Source organism: Bombina bombina, chromosome 8 (genome assembly GCF_027579735.1).
Source record: "Bombina bombina isolate aBomBom1 chromosome 8, aBomBom1.pri, whole genome shotgun sequence".
Taxonomy (NCBI): Eukaryota; Metazoa; Chordata; class Amphibia; order Anura; family Bombinatoridae; genus Bombina; species Bombina bombina.
Window position 1 is genome coordinate 190,816,890 of NC_069506.1, and position 11,851 is coordinate 190,828,740.

Genomic DNA, 11,851 nt, shown 5'->3' on the forward strand with positions numbered 1-11,851 from the left:
CGCAGTTATACGCACTCAGTGCTATGTATCGGCAGGGGCCATGCGGCTCCCTGCCAGGGGATATATTAAACACCGAAACCTCTAAGATTGTTCCAGGTTCTGATGCCAGCAGCAATCTTGATAGTAATAAGCTCATTCCACAGATTTTCCTAAGGAGATTTCAGTGCTGTTTCTGTCATGAATGTCTACTTTATAGAGTGATATTTAGCAGGTATCACTGGGAAGCTGGAGCAGCATGCAGTTGTGCGACTTATCATGGCGGCAAGCCGGAAGTTCCCCCGTATTTTTCATTTTTATCCCTATATCTACTAATGCGCCAAATGTGGAACAATAATATTGTTTGATTTAGAAAGGGTATACAATTTTAATAAAGTTTCTAATTTACTTTTATTATGTAATATACTTCATTCTTTTGCAGCATCAAACATAAGCTTTCTGTGTTTTCAGACTCCCATTGAGTTCTATGGCATCTGCGGCCTCAAGGGTTGTGGTTTGAAAACTAGGTACGCTGCGTCCTTAGACTCAAGCGTACCTGTTAAATGTTTGATAAATTGGGAAAAGGATCAAATATAGTCGAATGTGAATTCAAAACATCTGTAATGACGCAAGCATCGATCTGCGTTGGATTGAGATCGCGGGAGCGTATATTTCGTCACACATTTCAACATTTGATGATCTTGATGCTTTAACTACGGCGGATCAATTTTGCGTCAAATACGACGATTCCAGCGTATTATCAGTTGACGCTTTGATAAATATCCCCCTAGGTCTTCATTCATGAAACCCTCAGGAATCCCAATCAATCTTAAATTGTTTCGTCTAGATCTGTTCTTTAGATCATCTACCTTAGCTTTAAATGATTAATTTTCTTTCTTCATCTTGCCTCTATCAAATTTTTGTATGTTTGCCTTATCTTCAACATCTGATATTCTTTATATTGCCTCAGTAATACGACTTTGAAACGATCTCACTTCGCTAAATGATATGTAACCCTTGTTTAATTTGAGTAAATTGTGGCAAAAAGATATCAGTTAATTGTTTGATTAAGGTTTCTGATTGAAACCAATTGAAGCAGGAGTAGCCATTATTTCATCATTACTGCTTCTGACTGATCAGATAGCCTTCTGCTAGATTTTTTTTCTTGTCTGTTCTTTGAAGCCATGGCCGAGGATTTATTCTTGGAAGAGATAACAAACTTTCCCATGTGTTTATAGAACAAGTGAAAATGAAAATAAGTCAACACCAGAATTTTTGTTGTTTTAAAAGATAGATAATGCCTTAATTACCAATCCCCAGTTTTGCATAACCAACACAGTTATAATTATACACGTTTTACCTCTGTGATTACCTTGTATCTAAGCCTCAGCAGACTGCCCCCTTATTTCAGTTCTTTTGACAGACTTGCATGTTAGCCAATCAGAGCTGTCTCCATGGTAAATTCACATGCATGAGCTCAATGTTATCTATATGAAACACGTGAACTAATGCCCTCTAGTGGTGAAAAACTATCAAAATGCATTTAGATTAGAGGCGGCCTTCAAGGTCTAAGAAATTAGCATATGAACCTCCTAGGTTTAGCTTTCAACTAAAAATACTAAGAGAACAAAGCAAAATTAGTGATAAAAGTAAATTGGAAAGTTGCTTAAAATTACATGCTCTATATGAAACATGAAAGGTTTTTTTTGGACTTGACAGTCCCTTTAAGTAAGAAAAGGAGAGGGGTGCAGTGTGTTAAACAAAAGGGGGAAAAAATGAAATAGAAGAGGTGAGTAATGTTAAGTCTCCTATATAATTTCTCTGTCAAGAATTTTCCTAATCTTGTATAAGTGAATTTTAAAAAGAACAGATAAATTAGAAGATGTAATGAGAGAAGAGATGTACATTTACTTCCTGCTTTTTGGGTTACTTCAGTCTTTTTCTTTTAAATCCCTATAACAACTATTCAATTCCTTCCCTTAATATAAACTTAAACCAAGGTTAATAAACAAGGGAGCTGCTGTTATTTAGGTCTATTAAATACAATATAGATTTGATTTTTTTTTTCCGTATATGAAGTGGATCATTGTTATACAGAAGCTTGACTTGACATTATTAGGCAGAACCAAATATGATCATATATCACGTCTCATACTTCCATCCTTTCAAATGTTTTACTGCATGAGACTCAAAATTGTGAGATAAGGATAGATTGTTACAATATTAGCTAGATATTAATCCCCCCCCCCCGATATCTCAGATATAGATGAACAATTATGTGCCTATACAGGAATAAATGAGTATTACTTAATTCAAAATAAACATACATATGTTAGCCTCTTGCCTTTAACCCTTCCTATTTCCTATGTACAGTATATAATTCAATTCTGAAGGTATTACTTAAAAAAATAAATTATCATAAATACAAGCCCTCAGAAATATGTTCTAGTATACAAAAGTAACACAGAAATATACTTATTATAATAACATAACTTTGCCAAAAACAACCCTGAAAAAATTGGGTCCAAACATCCATAAAGGCTAACGGCCAGTTTACGAGTTTTGCGTTAGGAGGTATGCGGTGCTAACGTGCAGTTTTTTCTCACCGCTCACTTACCTGCAGCACTGGTATTACAGGTTTTTACAAACCCGGCGTTAAAAGGCAAGAAGTGAGCGTTGAGCAAAATTGAGCTCCATACCGCACTCCAATACCAGCGCTGCTTAAGTCAGCGGTGAGCTGGTCGTACATGCTCCCCATAGGAATCAACGGGGAGAGCCGGCTGAGAAAAAGTCTAATACCTGCAAAAAAGCAGCGTAAAGCTCAGTAACGCAGCCCCATTGATTCCTATGGGGAAATAAAAATTATGTTTACACCTAACACCCTAACATGAACCCAGAGTCTAAACACCCCTAATCTTACACTTATTAACCCCTTATTAACCCCTCATCTGCCGCCCCCGACATCGTTGCCACCTACATTATATTTATTAACCCCTAATCTACGGCTCTGGACATCGCCGCCACCTACATTATACTTATTAACCCCTAATCTGCTGCCCCCAACATCGCCGCCACCTACATTATATTTATTAACCCCTAATCTCCCTCCCCCAATTTCGCCACCACCTACCTACCTAACTTAAATATAACTACAATAAATCTAAATAAAATTATTACCTATATAATTCCTATTTAAAACTAAATACGTGTAAAATAAACCCTAAGATAGCTACAATATAACTAATAGTTACATTGTAGCTATTTTAGGGTATATTTTTATTTTACAGGCAAGTTTGTATTTATTTTAACTAGGTAGAATAGTTACTAAATAGTTATTAACTATTTAATAACTACCTAGCTAAAATAAATACAAAATTACCTGTAAAATAAAACCTAACCTAAGTTACACTAACACCTAACACTACACTACAATTAAATAAATGACCTAAATTAAATACAATTAAATAAATTAAATACAATTAGCTAAAGTACAAAAAAAACTAAATTACAGAAAATAAAAAACTAATTACAGATCTTTAAACTAATTACACCTAATCTAATAGCCCTATCAAAATAAAAAAAGCCCACCCAAAATAAAAAAAAACCTAGCCTAAACTAAACTATCAATAGCCCTTAAAAGGGCCTTTTGCGGGGCATTGCCCCAAAGTAATCAGCTCTTTTACCTGTAAAAAAAAATACAAACAACCCCCCCCCCAACAGTAAAACCCACCACCCACACAACCAGCCCCCCAAATAAAAGCCTAACTAAAAAAACCTAAGCTCCCCATTGCCCTGAAAAGGGCCTTTGGATGAGCATTGCCCTTAAAAGGGCATTTAGCTCTATTGCAGCCAAAATTCCTAACCTAAAAAATAAACCCACCCAATACACCCTTAAAAAAACCTAACACTAACCCCCTGAAGATCGATTTACAGTTCTGAAGACCGGACATCCATCCTCAAGGAAGCAGCAGAAATCTTCATCCAAACGGGCCGAAGTCCTCAACAAAGCCGGGAGAAGTCTTCATCCAGACGGCATCTTCTATCTTCATCTATCCGACACGGAGTGGGTCCATCTTCAAAACATCCGTCGCGGAGCATCCTCTTCATCTAGAGTCTTTTTACTGAATGACGGTTCCTTTAAATCACGTCATCCAAAATGGCATCCCTTAGATTCCGATTGGCTGATAGAATTCTATCAGCCAATCGGAATTAGGGTAGCAAAAATCCTATTGGCTGATGCAATCAGCCAATAGTATTGAAGTTCAATCCTATTGGCTGATGCAATCAGCCAATAGAATTGAGCTCTCATTCTATTAGCTGTTCCAATCAGTAAGTCTATCTATCAGATATACATAATCGTTGGTAAGGTACTTGATAAGGTACTTATCTTGATGCGAGAATTCTGTGTCCTTGCCACAGGACAGTTCATCTGTGTAAGGAGGTCTGGCCCCAGTATGAGGTAATCTATGTACGCAGCTTTCATTGTTGCTCTCTGAGTCTGGTCGGCTTGTATGTTTAGGCTGTGTACATTTTCCCTCTTGTGGGCTCTGCGACCTGCAGCAAATGTTAGAAGGTTGGTTGTCTCAGCGACTTCTGTCCTTGTCTAGGGAAAGTGCAGGGTGCTTAGGGTAAGGCGTTGCTGCTTCATGTAGTCCTTGTTCTGCGTTCAGCGTCTCTGTGTTCAGGTTTTTGCACCCCTGTCCAAGCTCCTCCCACCCCAACCTCATCCGCCAATACTCAAACTCCTCCCAATCACCGGTCCTTTCTTCATATTGAATAGGTGTGCAATGTGCATAATTTTAACTATGTCTAACACCCTAAATTTTTCCTTCACGATTCAGATAAATTTTAAACAACTTTCCAATTTACTTCTATTATTTAATTTGCTTCCTTCTCTTGTTATCCTTTGCTGAAAGGTTTATATAGCTAAGTTCAGGAGTAGCAAAGAACCTAGGTTCGAGCTGCTGATTGGCAGCTGCTTATATATACCGATTGTCATTGGCTCACTCATGTGTTCAGTTAGCAACCAGTAGTGCATTGATGCTAAATTTAACAAAGCATACCAAGAGAACAAAGAAACATTCACCTAGATTTAGAGTTTTGTCGGTAAAGACCTGCGGTGCTAACGCTCCTTTTTTTTCCAGCGCACCCTTTAAACAACGCTGGTATTACGAGTTTTCTGAATGGCTGCGTTAGCCTCAGAAAAGTGAGCGTTGAGCCAAATTTAGCTCCACTTCTACCCTCAATACCAGCGTTGCTTACGGTAGCGGTAAGCTGGGAAAATGTGCTTGTGCACGATCTCCCCATAGGATACAATGGGGCTGAGCTGGCTTAAAAAAAAACTAACACCTGCAAAAAAGCAGCGTTCAGCTCTTAACGCAGCCCGATTGTTTCCTATGAGGAAACACTTTCTAAGTCTACACCTAACACCCTTTCATGAACCCCGAGTCTAAACACCCCTAATCTTACACTTATTAACCCATAATCTGCCGCCCCCGCTATCGCTGACACTTGCATTATACTATTAACCCCTAATCTGCCGCTCCGGACACCGCCGCCACCTACATTATAGCTATGAACCCCTAATCTGCTGCCCCCAACATCGCCGACACCTACATTATATTTATTAACCCCTAATCTTCCGCCCCCAACGTCGCCGTCACATACCTACACTTATTAACCCCTAATCTGCCGACCGGACATCGCCGCCAATATAATAGATGTATTAACCCCTAAACCGCCGCACTCCCGCCTCGTAAACACTATAATAAATTTTATTAACCCCTAATCTGCCCTCCCTAACATCGCCGCCACCTACCTACAATTATTAACCCCTAATCTCCCGCCCCCAACGTCCCCGCTACTATAATAAAGTTATTAACCCCTAAACCTAAGCCTAACGCTAACCCTAACACCCCCCTAATTTAAATATAATTTAAATAAAATGAAATAAATTTACTATAATTAAATAAATTATTCCTATTTAAAACTAAATACTTACCTATAAAATAAACCCTAATATAGCTACAATATAACTAATAGTTACATTGTATCTATTTTAGGATTTATATTTATTTTACAGGCAACTTTGTATTTATTTTAACTAGGTACAATAGCTATTAAATAGTTAATAACTATTTAATAGCTACCTAGTTAAAATAATTACAAAATTACCTGTAAAATAAATCCTAACCTAAGTTACAAATACACCTAACACTACACTATCAATAAATTAATTAAATTACCTACAATAATCTAAAATAAAATACAATTAAATAAACTAAACTATAGTAAAAAAAAAAAAAAACACGAAATTACAAAAAATAAAAAAATATTACAAGAATTTTAATCTAATTACACCTAATCTAAGCCCCCTAACAAAATAAAAAAGCTCCTTAAAATAATAAAATTCCCTACCCTATACTAAATTACAAAAGTAATCAGCTCTTTTACCAGCCCTTAAAAGGGCTTTTTGTGGGGCATTGCCCCAAAGTAATCAGCTCTTTTACCTGTAAAAAAAAATACAAGACCCCCCCAACATTACAACCCACCACCCACACACACCTAGTCTAAAACCCACCCGATCCCCCCTTAAAAAAACTAACACTACCCCATTGAAGATCACCCTACCTTGAGCCGTCTTCAGCCAGCCGGGCACCGATGGGAAAGAAGAGGACATCCGGACCGGCACAAGTCTTCATCCGATCGGGGCAGAAGAGGTCCTCCATCCAGCAGAAGTCTTCATCCAGACGGCATCTTCTATCTTCATCCATCCGGCGCGGAGCGGGTCCATCTTCAAGACATCCGACGCGGAGCATCCTCTTCTTTCCACGGCCGATGACTGAATGAAGGTTCCTTTAAATGACGTCATCCAAGATGGCGTCCCTCGAATTCCGATTGGCTAATAGAATTCTATCAGCCAATCGGAATTTAGGTAGGAAAAATCTGATTGGTTGATTTAATCAGCCAATCGGATTGAAGTTCAATCCCATTGGCTGATTGGATCAGCCAATAGAATTGATCTCGTATTCTATTGGCTGATCCAATCAGCCAATCGGATTGAACTTCAATCCGATTGGCTGATTAAATCAACCAATCGGATTTTTCCTATATCAGCCAATCGGAATTCGAGGGACGCCATCTTGGATGACGTCATTTAAAGGAACCTTCATTCAGTCATCAGCCGTGGAAAGAAGAGGATGCTTCACGTCGGATGTCTTTAAGATGGACCCGCTCCGCGCCGGATGGATGAAGATAGAAGATGCTGCCTGGATGAAGACTTCTGCTGGATGGAGGACCTCTTCTGCCCCGATTGGATGAAGACTTGTGCCAGTCCGGATGTCCTCTTCTGTCCCATCGGTGCCCGGCTGGCTGAAGACGGCTCAAGGTAGGGTGATCTTCAATGGGGTAGTGTTAGGTTTTTTTTAAGGGGGGATCGGGTGGGTTTTAGAGTAGGGGTATGTGGTTGGTGGGTTGTAATGTTGGGGGGGGTCTTGTATTTTTTTTTACAGGTAAAAGAGCTGATTACTTTGGGGCAATGCCCCGCAAAAAGCCCTTTTAAGGGCTGGTAAAAGAGCTGATTACTTTTGTAATTTAGTATAGGGTAGAGAATTTTATTATTTTGTGGGGCTTTTTTATTTTGTTAGGGGGCTTAGATTAGGTGTAATTAGATTAAAATTCTTGTAATATTTTTTTATTTTTTGAAATTTTGTGTTTTTTTGTACTATAGTTTAGTTTATTTAATTGTATTTTATTTTACATCATTGTAGGTAATTTATTTAATTAATTTATTGATAGTGTAATGTTAGGTGTATTTGTAACTTAGGTTAGGATTTATTTTACAGGTAATTTTGTAATTTTAACTAGGTAGCTATTAAATAGTTATTAACTATTTAATAGCTATTGTACCTAGTTAAAATAAATACAAAGTTGCCTGTAAAATAAATATAAATCCTAACATAGATACAATGTAACTATTAGTTATATTGTAGCTATATTAGGGTTTATTTTATAGGTAAGTATTTAGTTTAAAATAGGAATAATTTATTTAATTATAGTAAAAATTTTTAGTTTTATTTAAATAATATTTATGTTAGGGGGGGGTGTTAGGGTTAGGGTTAGACTTAGGTTTAGGGGTTAATAACTTTATTATAGAAGCAGCGACGTTGGGAGCAAGAGATTAGGGGTTAATAATTGTAGGTAGGTGGCGGCGATGTTAGGGAGGGCAGATTAGGGGTTAATAAAATTTATTATAGTGTTTGCAAGGCGGGAGTGTGGCGGTTTAGGGGTTAATACATTTATTATAGTGGCGGCGATGTCCGGTCGGCAGATTAGGGGTTAATAAGTGTAGGTAGGTGGCGGCGACATTTGGGGGGCAGATTAGGGGTTAATAAATATAATATAGGTGTCGGCGATGTTGGGGGCAGCAGATTAGGGGTTCATAAGTATAATGTAGGTGGCGGCGATGTCCGGTCAGCAGATTAAGGGTTAAATTATTTTATTTTAGTGTTTGCGATGTGGGGGGCCTCGGTTTAGGGGTTCATAGGTAGTTTATGGGTGTTAGTGTACTTTATAGCACTGTAGTTAAGAGCTTTATGTTCCGGCGTTAGCCCATAAAACTCTTAACTACAGACTTTTATATGCGGTAGGAGTCTTGGAGGTAGAGGCTGTACCGCTCACTTCTTCCAAGACTCGTAATACCAGCGTTAGGCAAATCCCATTAAAAAGATAGGATACGCATTTGACGTTAGGGGATTTGCGGTATGGAAAAGTCGCTGAAGAAAAGTGAGCGGTACACCTGTACCTGCCTGACTCGTAATACCAGCGGGCATTAAAAAGCAGCGTTAGGACCCCTTAACGCTGCTTTTTAAGGCTAACGCAGAACTCTAAATCTAGGTGATTGATAATTGGAGTAAATTAGAAAGTTGCCTAAAATTGCATGCTCTATCTGAATCATGAAAGAAAAAAGTTGGGTTTCATGTCCCTTTAAGTTGTAAAGCATATTGAGACAAGAATAAACTCGTAACAAAATAGTAGTTTATTTGTTTTGTACAATAATCCCTTTAAAGGAGAATTTGGTCATCTATATTAGAAAGGCTCTGAGAAACCATTAGATCAGCTGTAGCTTTGGCCAGAATGAGTCTTCTATTGGAATTCACAAATTATTCTTGGACATTCAGCCATTTCTCACTACAACTATTAGTAAATTTTAAGATTCTTTTCGTTCATTATTCAGATAGAACATACATTTTTAAGTTCTCAATTTACTAGCTAACTCTGAGTAGTGCATTGCTGCTCCTCAGACTATCTAGGTATGCTTTTCAACAAAAAATACCAACAGAACGAAGCCAATTAGATAATACAAGTAAATTGAAAAGTTGTTCAAAAGTGTATGCTCTATCTGAATCATGAAGGAAAAATGTTGTGTTTCATGACCCTTTAATAAAGGTTTTTGAATTAATGTGTTTTTCATTCATCCATGTGTGTAGATATCTAGGTTTCTCTTGCAAGTTTAAATGCTGCATAAATATGAAGATTGTAATGGTTTTACATACATTAAAGATCTTCTCTAAAGCAAGAGCTTTGATCTTGAGCCACTGGGGTAGATTTACTAAGCAGCGGATGCTGCTATCTACCCCTGTACTATCTGGCTTGCCAGAAATGCAAGTTAAGAAGCCGCAGTCTTAAGACAGCAGTTCCTTAACTCGTCCACCACCTCTGAGGTGGCAGACAGCAATCAGCCCGACATATAGTATGTTTTAAAGTTTTGCCCGGATCAGAATATAACATGTTAACAGGCTAGGAGATTGACAGACATTATGGCACCAATGAAATGAGCCTGGTGGCTATTTATTAGCCTGCATTGCAAGACAAGGCATACACTTCACTTCTTGAGAAAGACCGCACGTTGGCGGTTGAAACGCGTTGAGGCTTACTTTGTACTCCCTGAGGACCCGTAGTGCTCCATAGTGACGTCACCGGCATCTGAGTTCCAACACGACTACTGCAATCAGAGCTGCGGGTACGGATGCCTGCAAGGGATTGAACCATTTTGTCCCGTGACGATAATCTTGAGGGACTCCTACAGTTTTGTCTTAAGGACTAATATTTACCTTATCTGTTTATGGACAATTCATCCTGGTCATTGAAGTTTTGTAACAAACGCCCTATTAAATATTTTACACTGTAAGTGCAATATTATAGCGTGGTGTGTTTGTTTTATCAATCCACACTTGAGTCTGTTTGCGCTTTGTGTTTTTCTATAGATTTTGGGATTCTATTGTACTCCGGGAGGCACGCAGGACACCACCGGTCAAGCGGCTGCAGCAGGTCTCATATGTCATTATTTTAAATTAGTTGTGCTTTTTATTGTATGGTTTTCTTTTTCTGGAAATAACTTTTGTTTATATCATAGGATCTGCAGTTTTTTTCTTGTTTTTTATGTACGCTTTTTTCTTATTGTTTATGCACGCTTGTTATTATACATTTATTCTGAAGTGGTCTCATTAGAATTTATTTTCTCATATCACAGAGATATTGAACCTGCTCTGGTAGTTAGCGCTGTTTAATCGGTGTGTTTTCTATTTTGTACAAATCTTTGGAACTATGTGTCTAGATAGCAATACTGTCCTACATTATATTCTTTCTTTTTTTTAACAAAAATAATACATTTAAATATATATATATTTTACCTACACATTGTGCATTTTATTCTGATTTTACTTTCTCTTTTATGGTTCATTTGGTCTCATTAATCATTGGTATAAAAAATAAAATAAATGTGGTTTGTCAACACAGGACTCTTTTAATCTTTTTTATTGCACTAAAAACTTAATATGAAGCCTGTGAATGGGGGTGAAAGGCAGCAAGTAAACTAAGCTTAATTTAAAATGTAATTCATTTAATTTAGTCTGTCATATGTAAGCTAATCATAAATACCTATCTTATGCAATTGTGTGATTGACAGACAGAGCTTTTGCAGGCTCCAATTCACTTTGATCTTCCTAGAAGCCATTTAATGCTCCTCGAGCTCCTGAGGCTTGTCTGGGTTCTATAACTGTTCTGTGCCTGCAATTTACTGGTCACTGAATAAGGTAATTTCTCATCAGTACTGCAGGTTGCCTTGTGTCAAAAATAATCATCTTTCTCTTTCTAGTTTGCTCTCTCTGCAACTCAAATGTCTACACCACCTCTATCAGCTCTGCAAGTCTCTCTTTTCGCATGCTTTTATTTCCTGTTCATTATTTATATATATCCTACTGTCTCCACTTGTCTATATATGCTGCTCTTAGTGTGTGTCCTTCTCTTATTAGTTTTGTATATATGTGTGCCCGCTTCTCTTTAGTCTTTCTATTGCCCTGCATGCCGAACATGAAGAACACGCTAGCAGAACTGATGTGGTCATAATGCTGGTTCACAGAAAGCTCAAAAAGTTGCCTGCTCTGCCAATTTTAGGTGATTTATAAACAAAGAATTCAGAAAATAAATGATGCATATTAGAATTAAAGGGATATTAAACAGTAAATACATACTAGCCATAATGATGTATTCAAAGCATAAGCCTTAGAATAATATGTATTTTTACAATTATATTAGTTGTTTAAATATTGAAAATATAAGTGTAAAGATTTAGTTTATATAAAGTAATTCAATGAAGTAATACAGATTGTGATTTTAAGCGTCATTCATATAGGGCAACTGAGGTCAATTAAAGGCACACAATCAAATCAAGGCGATAACAATAAAAAGATCAATTTAGATTTAAACAAACAATTCTGCTTATGCAAACTATGATCAGGATTTTGAGAGTAAGCTCTGAGATACAAAGGGATAAATACTAATAGCAAGCATAACCACTTTTATTTATTTAATCAAT